Source organism: Oryctolagus cuniculus, chromosome 10 (assembly GCF_051225735.1).
Source record: "Oryctolagus cuniculus isolate XC-2025 breed Fujian yellow rabbit chromosome 10, ASM5122573v1, whole genome shotgun sequence".
In the NCBI taxonomy this organism is placed as follows: Eukaryota; Metazoa; Chordata; class Mammalia; order Lagomorpha; family Leporidae; genus Oryctolagus; species Oryctolagus cuniculus.
In genome coordinates this window covers 83637514-83652583 of record NC_142876.1, presented here as the reverse complement: position 1 = coordinate 83652583, position 15070 = coordinate 83637514, and positions in this window count along the sequence as shown.

Genomic DNA, 15070 nt, shown 5'->3' with positions numbered 1-15070 from the left:
TTAATGTCAAGTAGACCTGGAGAATAAATGCAAATTGTAGGTGCAAATCAATTTATACATTCAGCAGCATTTCCACTTGCCTCCCCACATTCACTTAATAGCTATATTAAGTGAATAGCTTAATATAAATAGTTACTGGTCTTCAAAAAGGTGCAGATTTGCAAACTGAGCACTGAGATAAAACAACAAAAAAGCAACATCAGAACACTGCAGGCTTTAGAAGTCCGAAGAAGAGCTGGCAGCAAGTGCTTCAGCATTTCCTATGAGAGATGAAGTGCCAGCTACCTTGCTCATTTTCCCTTTTTACTCTTTCTGTTGCTACCAGGCTCCAACCAGCAAACCCTGACTCATGAGGGGACTTCAGATAACAAATGAGGCCAGACCTGCTTTCACTCCAAATTGCTAGGAAATGGATGCTCTTTCTGCTCTGAGATGTCTCCCCAAGTATCTCAGGGATTTCCTTGTTGATGCCCAGGAGAAAATAGAAACGTTAAAAAAAAAGAAAAAGAAAAATATACCTTGGAGATAAAAAGATCTGAAGTCGGGTAAAATAGCTCAGAAAACTATAACCAGGAAACTGTCCTCCATGTGAACCTGTGTAATACAGGTGTAGGTGTCTTTCCCCAAAATTCATTTTTCAGTTATCTTTGGCTATCTGTATTCTGTAAACTCCATATCTTAATTTTGCTCACTGTTTCCTTGGTTCTTTAACCAAAATCATGGGATGGAGCTGGCGCTGTGGTGCAGCAGGTTAAACTGGCGCCTGTGACACTGACATCTCATCTCTAAGTGCCAGTTCAAGTCTCAGCTACTCCACTTCTAATCCAGCTCCCTGCTAGTGCACTGGGAAAGCAGCAGAAGGTGGCCTAAGTATGTGGGCCCCTGCTCCCCATGTGGGAGACCTGGATGGAATTCCAAGCTCCCGGCTTTGCTTGGCCCAACCTCAGCTGTTGTTGCCATGTATGGAGTGAACTAGAAGATGGAAGATCTCTTCTGTCTTTCCCCTTCTCTCTGTCACTTTGCCTTTCAAATAAATAAATCTTTAAAAAATAATAAAAATCAAAATGATGGGCAATAATTGGGTTTAGTCTTCCTAGCCTCCTTCACCCATTACCAGAACATAATTTCTAGTTCTCTCACAATGCATATCCCTAAGTATAATTACTGCAGTAAGAATCTCATTAAATAAAATGGTGGGGATTGACAGCTCTGATTGAATGTTCAAAAAGAGAAGAAACTTACAAATTTTACAATGCTTATTGCTGAATAATCTTTCTCTAAAATATATCTTTTCCTTCTTCTCTGGCTTCATTTTACTCTCATTGCTATTTCTAAAGACAAAAAAAGGGGGCTATGGCTCAGCAAGTTAAGCCACCATTTGCAGTGCCAGCATCCCATATAGGCTCTGGTTCGAGTCCCAGCTGCTCCGCTCCTGATCCAGCTCCCTGATAATGTGCCTGGGAAAGCAGCAGAAGATGGCCCAAGTCCTTGGACCGCTGCACCCATAAAGGGGACCCAGAAGAAGCTTCTGACTTCTGGTTTTGGCCTGGCCCAGCCCCGGACGTTGCAGCAATTTGAGGAGTGAACCAGTGGATGGAAGATCTCTCTCTCTGTCTCTACTCTCTGTCTGTAACTCTAATTTTCAAATAAATAAATAAATCTTAAAAATAAAAAAAAAATTTAAAAAGCAGGACAAAATTTGCCCGCAAAGATCAACCTACCATTATAAAAATTTATATAGAGGGAAATTTTTCTAAGTATTTCTAAGTATTCATGGCTGCAGAGCAGCATGAAGTTTCAGGTATGTGCAATGCTGAGCATAACTAGCAGGCCAAGCAAAATGAGAAACAGATGCCATTTTCTAATCAGAAGAAGTAAAGTTGTTCACAAGGAAGACACTTTGGAGAACAGGGCACTAACATCAAATAATAATATGGGTTCTTTTTAAAGATTTACTTATTATTCACTTGAAAGTCAGAGTTACACAGAGAGAGGAGAGGTCTTCCATCCATTGGTTCACTCCCTAGATGGCTGTGCCAATCTGAAGTCAGGAGCCAGGAGCTTCTTCCATGTCTCCCATGCAGGTGCAGGGGCCCAAGGACTTGAGCCATCTTCCACTGCTTTCCCAGGCCATAGCAGAGAGCTGGATCAGAAATGGAGCAGCCGGGACTTGAACCAGTGCCCATATGGGATGTCGGCACTACAGGCAGTGGCTTTACCTGCTATGCCACAGTGTATGTTAAAGGAAAGGTTTATGTAACTTTATTTGTCAGCTTGGTGTCATACTGATCAGAAGGAAATCTTTTCCCATCATCTACCTTGGTATTTTAGTTGATTTGTTTACCTGTTTGTTTATTTTTTAACCAGAAATCTAAGCTATGATTAGATTGTCTTGGTAATGAAGATGGTCAATGACAAATTAATGAGATTATGGTGTAATTCCATCTGTTATTTTCATCTTTTTCAAAACCATATTTGGGATAGGCATTTGGTGTAGTGGTTAGGACTCCATTTACTATGCCCATGTCTATGCTGGAGTGCCTGGGTTCAACTCTTGGCTCCACTCCTAATTCTAACTTCCTGTTAACACACATCCTTGGAGGCTGCGGGTGGTGGCTCAAGTAGTTGGATCCTTGCTACACGTGTGTGATACCTGGACTGAGTTCCTTGCTCCTAGCTTTAGCCTTTCCCAGCCCTGGCTGTTGTTGGCATTTGTGAAGTGAACCAATGGATGACCAATCTCTATCTCTCCCACATTCCCCCAAACCCTGCTGCCTTTAAAATACATTAAAAGAGTTTTTAAAAAAATTTAAGCAAGCATCTTAGCTGCTATGGCATAGCATCCTTGAAACCATCCCCTAAAAGATGCTTTAAAGATAACCCAGTTTTTACAATATTAATCAGAGATCCAAAGAAGAGCAAAATATGAAAGCATCATACAAGTCTAAAGATCCACAGGACTAACACAGCAAACCTTGCATTGTCTACATAACTTTAAGTACCAGAAGTTTGGTTTTTCTAAATTTCAGATTCTGTGAGGCTAAAGGAGTTACTAAATTATAATAAAACAAGAATTAGTTCTTTTTACCTTACATCCAGATTTCAAATATCTAGTTTCTGTGATACCATACTTTTCAAATTATGATAGAAATTCAATATTTCAGCATCCAGACTAGTCTTTACACATGGAATGGCATAATGATACTTGGCTAGATTGCACAGACTGATTTAGAGCTTATACCTTGGTGAATGTATCTACAGTCCATGGAAGTGTTCCTCCTTCTTCCACCGTGCTGATTAGCAGCTTCAGGACACACAGGTCCTCTTCTCATTTGTCTGTCTTATATGTCATTCACATAATATCTTTAGTTTCCAATTTCTGCACTGAATCCTTGGTGATAAACCTATATATCTCTTGGGGCCAGCACTGTGGTGCAGCGGGTTAAAGCCCTGGCCTGAAGTGCCAGCATCCCATATGGGCACTGGTTCTAGTCTCAGCTGCTCCTCTTCCAATCCTCTCTCTCTGCTATGGCCTGGTATAGCAGTAGAAGATGGCCCAAGTCCTTGGGCCACTGCACCCACAGGGGAGACCAGGAAGAAGCTCCTGGCTCTTGGTTTTGAATCGGCACAGCCCTGGCTGTTGTGGCCATCTAGGGAGTGAACCAGCGGATGGAAGATCTCTCTGACTCTACCTCTCTCTGTAACTGTGCCTTTCAAATGAATAAAATAAATCTTTAAAAAAAAAACCTATATATCTTAGGAATATCTGGGTTTAACAAGTGTACATTTTTCACATTTTAATATGTGATCACAGAAAAACCAAATATATTCAGTGGAAATAGCACCAAATCTGATGTGAAAAGTTTATGTTTGATTCTTGGCTCTTCCCTTTACTGTCCATTCTTAAAACAAACTTCAGATTTCTTGGCCTTTTCCCCCAACCTGTACAATGGACACATCAGTAGTGCCTATCTTTTTAAGATTGATCTGAAGATTAAGTTGGCATATATGAGAAAACTTGTTAACCAAAAATTAACTTCTCATTTATTGTTATTGTTAGGCTAAAGTTGTTTTCTGAGGACAAACACAGAAAACTATAGAAATAATTGCCAGGCATTCTCCTAAACACTTTAAATATAGGAACTTGCTCTAACCTCGCAATAATCCTAATTCAGTATTATTATTCTCATTATTCCAATTGCAAAACAGAGGCAGTGGATAATAAAGTCATCCAAAATCACACAACTAGTACATCGCATACTTGGGATTCAAACAAGAGTGCACAGGCGTTTATCACCATCCTGTATTTTCTCGGGACACATCTGTAGTAAGTATTCTGTTTTGGAGTTTTTAATCAATGTGACATGTATACAGAAACAGGATCCCATCACCAAATAAACTTAGGAAATATCAGGTTCAACAAAGTTAAATAAGTTTTTGACTGCAGGACTCATTTCCTTCAGCACACATGGTGATTCTGCACAGAGAAGTCATGGTGGTCAGCACAGCCCAAGACCAAACAGAACCTCGGAACAGATTTTGGCAAATGCTGATGTACAACATACAAACAAGCAGCAGTGACTTACCATTCAAGGGCCTGCAAAGAACCTTTTGAATAAGGTAAACAAATATAAACACACACCAACTCCATTTTATACACGGTTTCCATATTATATACTACCTAACATATTAAGTGGATTACCCAAAGTAAGAAAAATGGCAAGCACTGTACTTTTCTTTAAAAAAAAAAATGTATGTATAAAGGATACTTCTTTAAACAAAAGGATCTGTGAGAAACTGTTTTTTCTCTTCCCAGGTTGATTCTCTGAGGCTGACATTTGGAAGAGAAAGATTCACGGGTAGGAGCTGTGTCTTCACACACCTCGCTGCCCTGAGACACCACAGATCACACTAGGGCAGGACTGAGAGAGCACAAGGAATGAGTTGTCTTCAAGTGATTAATGACGGTGCAATGACTTGCTGACCTCTCCCAGGCGCTTCTCTACCTGGGCATCTGGAATTACCTCCCGGACATATGGGGAGAGGGAGGAAGGAGACTGGCTCCAAATCACTCAGCGCCCACGATCACCTTAATAGAGACCTCAAAGTAAAGTTGCCTATTGGATTCCTCACTTACTGTTACTAACATGAGTTTAATATGACTCTCAACCACCCTTCCCCCCATACACCCTTATCCCAATGAGAGAAGTCTCAGAGTCCAGCTTAAGACAGAGAAGGATCTGGCCAAGAACCCCTGGAATTACCAAAGACAAAAGTTGTGGTGAACAGCATAAGTGATATCCTCTTTAGAAACTCCATGAAAGGCCGGTGCCACGGCTCACTAGGTTAATCCTCCCCCTGCGGCGCCAGCACACCGGGTTCTAGTCCTGGTCGGGGCGCCGGATTCTGTCCTGGTTGCTCCTCTTCCAGGCCAGCTCTCTACTATGGCCCGGGAAGGCAGTGGAGGATGGCCCAAGTGCTTGGGCCCTGCACCCGCATGGGAAACCAGGAGGAAGCACCTGGCTCCTGGCTTCGGACCGGTGCAGTGCGCCAGCCATGGCGCCATTTGGGGGGTGAACCAACGGAAGGAAGGCCTTTCCATCTCTCATTCTCACTGTCTAACTCTGCCTCCCCCTCCCCCCAAAAAAAAGAAAGAAAAAGAAACTCCATGAAGCTTTGTAAACCACATCGGATGTGGCCGACCACAACATCAGCATGAGCCTGGTACCATTACTCAACTCATCTCCTAAGGGGTGCCTACCCTAGATACTCATGTTACCTTAGAGTATTATTGCTGGGGCCAGCGCAGTGGTGCAGTGGGTTAATGCTCTGCCTGTGGCGCCAGCATCCCATATGGGCACCACTTCTAGTCCTGGCTGCTCCTCTTCTGATCCAGCTCTCTGCTATGGCCTGGGAAAGCAGTGGAGGATGACCCAAGTCCTTGGGCCCCTGTACCCACGTGGGGGACCAGGAAAAATCACCTGGCTCCTAGCTTTGGATCAGCGCAGCTCTGGCTGTTGCGGCCATTTGGGGAGTGAACCAATGGAAAGAAGACCTTTCTCTCTGTCTCTCCCTCTCACTGTCTGTAATTCTACTTCTCAAATAAAATAAATAAAATCTTTTTTTAAAAAAGAGTATTATTGCTGAAGTGGGCCTGGAATTTCAAGTCTGGAAGTTTATATGAAATGGACAATAGCAACATCATTATTTGCATTTGGCTTCCATGCACATGTCATTCTGTTGAATAATATAAATAATTGAAGGACAAATTTCACTGTTATTTTATCTTCATATCTTCCCTCAATATTCTCTGCAACCTAGAGTCTTGCCTTGAAATCAACCTCACTTCACTCTGCTGTTCTGTCCCTACCCAATCCACTTTACTAACCAGCCTCTCAGACTCAGAACAATTTTAAGAATAGTTGGGGGAGGGGGGGGCTGGCGCTGTGGTGTAGCAGGTAAAGCTGCTGCCTGCAGTGCTGGCATCCCATATGGGCACTAGTTCGAGTCCTGGCTGCTCTACTTCCAATCCAGCTCTCTGCTATGGCCTGGGAAAGCAGTGGAAGATGGCCCAAGTCCTTGGGCCCCTGGCACCCAACCACAGGGGAGACCAGAAGAAGCTCCTGGCTCCTGGCTTTGGATTGGCACAGTTCCAGCCATTGCTGTGATCTGGAGAGTGAACTAAAGGGTGGAAGACCTCTTTCTGTAACTCTGACTTTCAAATAAATAAATCTTAAAAAAATAATAGTAAAGGAGTAGATGGGTTCCAAACTCCCAAATAAACACTTCCCAGTTGGCATCAAAACCGACTTAAAACCTGCTTCTGCTTCTTCCTCCATAGCTTTTCTTCATATGGATGCAGATGGACTCCCCTGGGTAGAATCAACCATTCATTCCCTATAGTACCCTGTGAGGGATCAATGTCTTCTGTAATATAGCACTCATGCCTCAACACTATTGAGTTTACGAAGGTAAAACACTGAGGCAGGACCAAGGAAGAGCAGAACCCTGATCTCTTGACTATCGAGTGTGTTGCACACATTCCTTCAAAGGTGGAAATAAAAAAGGATTCCAATGTCGAGACAAAATCTTTAATCTTTGTAGAAGAATAACAGAAGCAGCATGGAGAGGGAGGAAATGAGAGAATTAGAGAGGACATTTTTGGTTAACTGGTGTCAGCTGAGTCTTCTGGAAGACTGGGTTAGAAGTGGAGAAGGTTTATTGGAAAGCAACATTGGTGAAAGGAAAAATGCAGAAGCAGAATTAGAGAGGACAAAGCTCTCAGACTACTCACACCAATGTCTGTGGCTCAACAAGGTACTCAAGAGTACTGCAGTGAACAGAAATGGTTACGCCTTCATATCACTCTATGGTTTACTAACTGGCCAGTACTACCCCAGAAAGCACATGAACTTGGCTCCAAAGCTAAGATAAACTAGGAATTAATGGCAACTTGAGGCTTCAGCTAGCCACACATTTTGCAGTTGAGCAAAGGATATCATTCTTTTTTTGCTGGGCCTTCCACCATGTCTCAATCTTTTCCTTATGGTAGAGTGGATTTGCAACTTGAGTTAATACAGAAGAGCCTATAATTACACACTCTTGACAGTGGAATTGTCATTGGTGCAAACAGCAATAAATATAAATACAAAAATACTAATTCAGCAATAAATAGAAATACAAAAATACTAATTCATTCAAAATCAATAAGTTTTAGGGCAAATAATCTGAGAAGTTAGCTATCACCTTGGAAAAGCAAGATCAGGAAATGGGATAAATGACAGATAAGTTATACTGATGAAGAAAAATAGGCTTAGGATAGAACTTAACACACATGCTCATAATGGGAAATTTTTATCACATCTCTTCTAACCACAAGTAGTTAGTAGACAAAATTATTAAAAATATATAAAAGATCTGAACAAAATTAAAATTTAATCTATCTTGATCCTCTAGGCACTAGCCTTACAGAAACAGCCCTCAAAAGGAAAGACCCAAAGAACTAGATATTTAGAAATCTGTGAATTGTTTGCTTTTTCCCTCTGTCTGTTGTATACAAACATACCTGTCCTTTTCTCACAGGCCTGCTGTAGCCATGGCACACATACACTTGGCAGTCTGGCACTAGAAACTATCATCATCCCCAGGCTTTATTCATGTGCATTTGTACCAGTGCTACCTTGCTTTGGGCAGTTGTGACTGCACCTGCATCACCTCTGTTGTGTGCCTGGGCTCTAGGCACAGACAACTAGACTCATGGGACATGGGACATTGTATTTATGATATGGACAACTGCATGTCTGATGATTCATGCATGCTCCAAAACTCTATGTGTTATTTTCCTGAAGCCCAAAGTTCTAAAAGTTAGATCCAGATGAACCAGTCACCGAGCTAGTAAGTGAGCTTGATGGATTGTCAAGCATCCACCACCCATCTGTCCACTGGCCTAATTTTCTACTCTTCAGAGTTTATAACTGTTCTTTAGGGTCCTGGGAGGTTGACTTACACATTTTAAGCCATAGATGAAATCATTTTATGGGAAAATTTTTATGTTTTAAGAGATTTTCAAATTTGGATATTTTCAAATATATCTCTTATGGATTTGGTGAATTTATTTTTTTAAAGTTTAATATAATGAACCTAGGTAGAACCCTACACCTCACATAAAGAATATGACTTCTTTTTCAACATTCATGGATCATTAATAAAAATGGACCATATCCTAAGTTACAAATCATAAATAAGTTATATTCCTTGGGGCATATACTCTTAACATAAAGTTGATACCAGTGACAACACTAAAGTAAAAAAATTTCCCAAAACATTAATGAGAGTATCAGCACCCCAACAGGAAACAAAGCCATCCTGAGGCCCCAAAGAGGCCACAACGTTGACTCTATGCCTAGAACATTTGCAACCACTTCAACAATTGAACTGGAATATACCCTGGGAAATGCTCATTCTTTTGTAGGCTGGGAAGCAAGGTCTCTCCTCTGCTGTCCAAGCAGACAAAGTGAAGATGATATTCCCTCTTCTTCCTTTCAGCAGAAAAAAAGGGTCCTTTAGCCATCTGGTGAGGCAGACAAGCATGGCTCAAGAGAACAGTGCTTTTATCCATGTGGTCACCACAATTCTCTGGGCCAGCTGCCTTTGGGGCAGAGAGTGAGCCTCTGGGTTCTGAGAAAATGCCTCACAAATCCCTACTGGGACTGAATAGTTGAGACTATGTATGAGTCATTTCCATTTTTAACTTGGCAAAAACCTCATACAGGCTTTACCTATAGCACAACTAAAACTCAAGCTACACCATCAAACTACCACCTCCATTTTCTCATCTTTGAATACACTCAGGTTTCATTGAACCCATAGTTGCAGGGTCGTAGATAACATAGTCAGGCATCCTAGATGCCTATATTCACCTTCCACTGGCAACACAGACTTTGCTTTAAAATCACAATGAAATTTTTTATCAAGGCATCTCCAATCATTCATAAAACTCCACTGCATTCATTCCATGTAATCATCAATTACACCCAGCAACTTCAGAGCAGCCCCCATAATTCCTGAGTGTGGTAGTCTGGAACTCTCAGTGCTAATTCATTTTACATTAGTGCTTCGGAGCAAAAAAATCTTGACTCCTGGCACTGAGAAATAAATTATTCTTGGAGTACTATACTTAGATGCTTTGAGTTTAATTACCTTGTAATTTCCAGGTCATGCTATTACCATGAAGTTACATGATTTTGCAAACTTATTTACAGCCTATAAAAGAAAATGACTTTGGAAATGAGTGTTGCTAAATTGGTCCCTTGTAAATAGTTCTTTTGTTATTTAAAAGTTAAAAAAGGTAGAAGTCTTTCCTACCAGAAAATGTTGGCTGCTCAAATGCTTATTCTCTTAAAATAAAGATTCAGAGTCTTGAGTTAAAAGATCTGAGGTTCCTCTGAGAGGAGCCAGGGTTGGGAGCCATTGGGGATAGATGTCAGGAGGAGGGTGGTTGTCTGCAAAGAGCCAATCAGCATTCAGAAAGACAACCATGAAGGTATAGGGACCAGATAGAAGAGGAACAGGGACAACAGAACTGCGGTTCCATCAACCCCCAAACTCTAAAATGTTAGTAACACTTAGAAACCAAGGGTCAAAGGTTTACAAACAATTGTCATTCTATTTAATGGAAATTCACACAACTATTAAATGACCTAGATAATGCACTTGATTATTTCTTTATGTCCACTGTGTGTGTGTGTGTGTAAACATACACATAAGGGAATAAAGCTAGTCTTTATTTAAAGTTATTGGTCTTTAGAGAAAACAAGACTGTTTCTTCTTGTTTTATTCCATAACCTGTTTCTTAGCTCCAGAGGATCGGTGGTTAGCAACTTGACCTTGCAAAGACAGAAGACTTGGATTGGACTTTGTAGGCCGTGGGTTAAGACCCGACTTGGGATGCCCTCATCCCACATCAGAATGCCACAGATTCCAATCCAGAAGATCCCTCAAGAGTTTGGGTCCCTGCCATCCACATAGGAGACCCAGATGGAGTTTTTGTCCCCAGCTCCTGGCTTCAGCCTGCCACAACCCTAGATTTTGCAGGAATTTTGGAATGAACCAATGGATGAAAGATACCTTTCTCTCTTTTCTCTCTCTCTTCAAATAAATAAAAACATATAAATAAGCCAACAAAATTTAAATTTAAATGAGAGCTTTTTGAAAAAAAAAAGGAGCTGGTGAAATTTAAGGATATGATAGGTAGGACTTTCAGAGGGGATAAAGGTGATGTCACACTGGGCATGGCCTCTCCTCTCTCTCTTCCTTGCACCCTGAAGTCATGGTAAGATCCCAGGGCCTATCATTCCTGTGTCTTTTCACAGATGTCTTCTTAGTAGAGCTCTCCCTGGATGTGTAGGACCAACCACAATGATACTCACTCACCAACTGCTGCTCCCAGGCATGAATCTCACATGCGACTTCTCGCTGGGGAAAGTGGGTGGTTGGCCCTTAGGCAGAATTTGTATGTTCTTTGATAATGGGTAAGCTTATCCTGAAGTCCAGCAGCCATTCAAAAGGGCCCGTTCTATAGGCTTCCTTTTATTTTATTTTTTTACAAAACATAAATGTTTTGATGTTTTGCATATATTTTATCCTTTGATACTGTTTTTGAGATTTAATAATTTTTAACATTTTTGTATATATACGTTACTGTAAATATTATATATACATACACACCACTTTTCTGGAAAGTAGAGATGGATATGTTAATATATAACATGGGATTCAGTACTATATATTATATATATACACAACATATAAATATCATATAACATTGATTCAGGGTAAAGATCATAAAATGAGGAAAGAAGAATATGTTATGTAATGGTTAATAATTCAGTAAAAACAACATTAATAAATATATATGTGACATCTACACATTTTAATATATATAGCACATGTATTATACCATGTAAATATATTACATATATACATATAATCTGTCTTATTTCACTTAGCAAAATGATCTCCAGTTCTATCCATTTTGCTGCAAATGACGAGAATTTCGATCTTAGATGGCTGAGTAATAGTCCATGGTGTGTGTGTATATATATATATATATACACATATTCTTTATCCAGAAATCATTTGATGGCAATCTAGGTTGGTTTCCTTTTTTTTTTTTTTTTTTTTTTTTTTTTTGCTAATGGAATTGGTTTGCAATCAACATGGGAATGCGAGGATCTCTATCATATGCTGACTGACTTCATTTTCTTTGGTTATATTCTCAAAAGTGGTATAGTTGGGTTGGATAATATGGTAGATCTATTTTTAATGTTTTTGAGGATTTCCATACTGTTCTCCATAATGACTACTAATTTACATTCTCACCAACAATGTATTAGGGTTCCTTTTTCTCCACATCCTTGCCAGTATTTGTTGTCTCTTGACTTTGGATAATAGCCATTCTAACTGGAATGAGATTATACCTCACTGGGGTTTTGATTTGCATTTCCATGATAGCTAGAGATCCTGAGCATTTTTTCATGGCTTTTTTTTTTTACCATTTTATTTCTTCTTTTGAAAAATCTCTATTCAGACCTTTGCTCATTTCTTTTTTTAAACTTAATTTATTTATTTGAAAGGCAGAGTTACAGACAGAGAGGAGGAAAGACAGAGAGAAAGGTCTTTGATCCACTCTTCCACTCCCTAAATGGTTGCAATGACTGAGCAGGGCCAATCTGAATCCAAGAGACAGGAGCTTCTTCAGAGTCTCCCATGTGGGTGCAAAGGCCCAAGAACTTGGGCCATCTGTTGCTGCTTTCCAGGTCCTAAGTAGAGAGCTGGATTGGAAGTGGAGCAGCCAGGATTCAAAATGCCACCCATATGAGATGCCAGCGCCACAGGTGGAGGCTCAGCCTATTACATCACAGTGCCAGTCCCATGCCCATTTCTTAACTAGATTGTTTTGGTTGCTCTTAGTTGTTTGAGCTCCTTATATATTCTTTATGTAATCCTTTATCAGATGCATAGTCTGCAAATATTTGCTGCATTGTGTTGGTTGTCTCTTTATTCTGTTGATTGTTTCCTTTGCTGTGCAGAAGCTTCTTAGTTTGATATCGTCGCATTCATCTATTTTTGATTTAATTGCCTGTGCTTTGGGATCCTCATCTAAAAAATCACTGTGTATGCCAATATATCGATGTGTTTCCCTATGTTTCATAGTTTTGGATCTTACATTTAAATCCTTGATACATTTTGAGTTGATTTTTTGTGGGAATCCAGTTTTCTTAACACCTTTTTTTCAAGAGACTATCCTTTCTTCACTGAATGGTTTTAGCACATTTGTCAAAGATAAGTTGATTGTAAACGCATGGATTTATTTCTGAGGTTTCTATTCTGTTCCATTGATCTACTTAGTTTTGTGCCAGTACTATGCTATTTTGGCTATAATAGTCCTGCAGTGTGTTTTGAAATCTAGTAATGCAATGTTTATTGGTTTGTTTTTCTTGTTCAAGATTACTTTGGCTATTTGGGATATTTTGTGTTTCCATAATTTAGTTTTCTTTTTTTATATAAAATCTTTTTAAAATTTATTTATTTGACAGATAGAGTTAGACAGTGAGAGAGAGATACAGAGAGAAAGGTCTCCCTTCCATTGGTTCACTCCCCAAATGGCCACCACAGCCAGAGCTACGCCGATCTGAGGCCAGGAGCAAGGTGCTTACTCCTGGTCTCCCATGCGGGTCCAGAGGCCCAAGCTCTTGGGCCATCCTCCACTGCCTTCCTGGGCCACAGCAGAGAGCTGGACTGGAAGAGGAGCAACCGGGACTAGAACCTAGCACCCATATGGGATGCTGGTGTCACAGGTGGAGGATTAACCAAGTGAGCCAGGGCACCAGTCCCCCATACTTTAGTTTTGTAATTCTGTGAAGAATGTCATTGGTATTTTGATGACGATTTTAGGGAATCTATAAATTGCTTTATATAGTATAAACACTTTGATAATATTAATTCTCTTAATTCATGAAATGGGAGGTCTTTACATTTTCTGTGAGTCTTTTTTTTATTATTGGTTTGTAATTTCCACTGTAGAGGTTTTTCATGTTTTTGTTTAAATCTATCCCCCCAAAATTTTTTATAACTATTGCAAATGGGATAGATCTTATAAGTTCCTTCTCAACAAAATCATTATTAGTGTTTAAAAATGCTGCTGAATGGGGCTGGTGCTGTGGCACAGTGGGTAAATCTGCTGCTTGAGATGCTGGCATTCCATATAGGCACCGGTTCCAGTCCTAGCTGCTCCACTTCTGATCCAGATCCCTGCTAATGTGCCTGGTAAAGCAGCTGAAGATGGCCTAAGTGCCTGGGCCTCTGCCACCTATGTGGGAGACCCAGATGGAGTTCCAAGCTCCTGGTTTTGGATCAGCCCAGCTCCAGCCACTGAGGCCATTTGGTGAGTGAACTGGAGGATGGAAGATCAATCTCTCTCTCTCTCTCTCTCTCTCTCTGCCTCTGCCTCTCTGTAACTCTGTCTTTGAAATAAATAAATAAATTTTTTAAAAATGCTGCTGATTTTCTGAGTTGATTTTTTGTTCTTTACCTTTGTTTAATTATCAGATCTAATGGCCTTTTGATGGAGCCTTTGGGTTACCCCAGGTATAGAATCATGTCATCTACAAACAAGGATAATTTAACTTCCTCCTTTGATTTGTATGACTTTTACTCCTTTCTCTTACCTAATGGCTCTGGCTAAAACTTCTAGAACTATATTTAATAAGAGTGGTGACAGTAGACATCCTAGTCTGGTTCCAAATCTTAGTAAAAATCCTTTCAGCTCTTCCCCATTCAAAATGATGTTGGCTATGGGCTTGTCATAGATAGCCTTTCTTGTGCTGAGTAATGTTCCTTCTTTACCTAATTTGTTTCAAGTTATTATTATGAAAGGATGTTTATTTTCTTAAATGCTTTCTCTTCATTTATTTAGATAATTATATGATTCTTATGCGATTTTATGTGGTTGTGGTTGTCGCTCCCCCTCTTCGTGGAGGAACGACACAGGACCCTGCGCTGTTCTTTCGTCTGCTCGGCCCTCCCCGGGTTTGCTGCTGGTTCTTCCCGGGTTGGCTACTATCCCTTCCACCTCCGTGGAAGGGCGGTTCCCCCTGGCCACATTCCCCACTTCCGCAGGGGAGCGGCACACCGCCGACCGGCTCTTCTCGGGGGCTGCACAGGTGTTCCTTCAGATGTTCCCCTTAGATGCTCCTGGTGCATGCCGTCTCTCTCCTCCTTTATAGTCCTCCTCCGCCAATCCTAACTCGGCTGCCCACACGCCGAGTACGCTGCTCTCCAATCAGGAGCAAGTCCTACAGTTTATTGGTTGAACTGGAGGCAGCTGGGTAGAAGCTGTTTTCTCCTCTCCCAGCGCCATATTGTAGGAGAGCAGATGCATAGAATAAGTCTTAATTCCAGTAACTTAGTCTAGTCCGAGCTGCTCCCCACAGAGGAGAGCAGATGCATAGAATAAGTCTTAATTCCAGTAACTTAGTCTAGTCCGAGCTGCTCCCCACAGTGGTGTGTC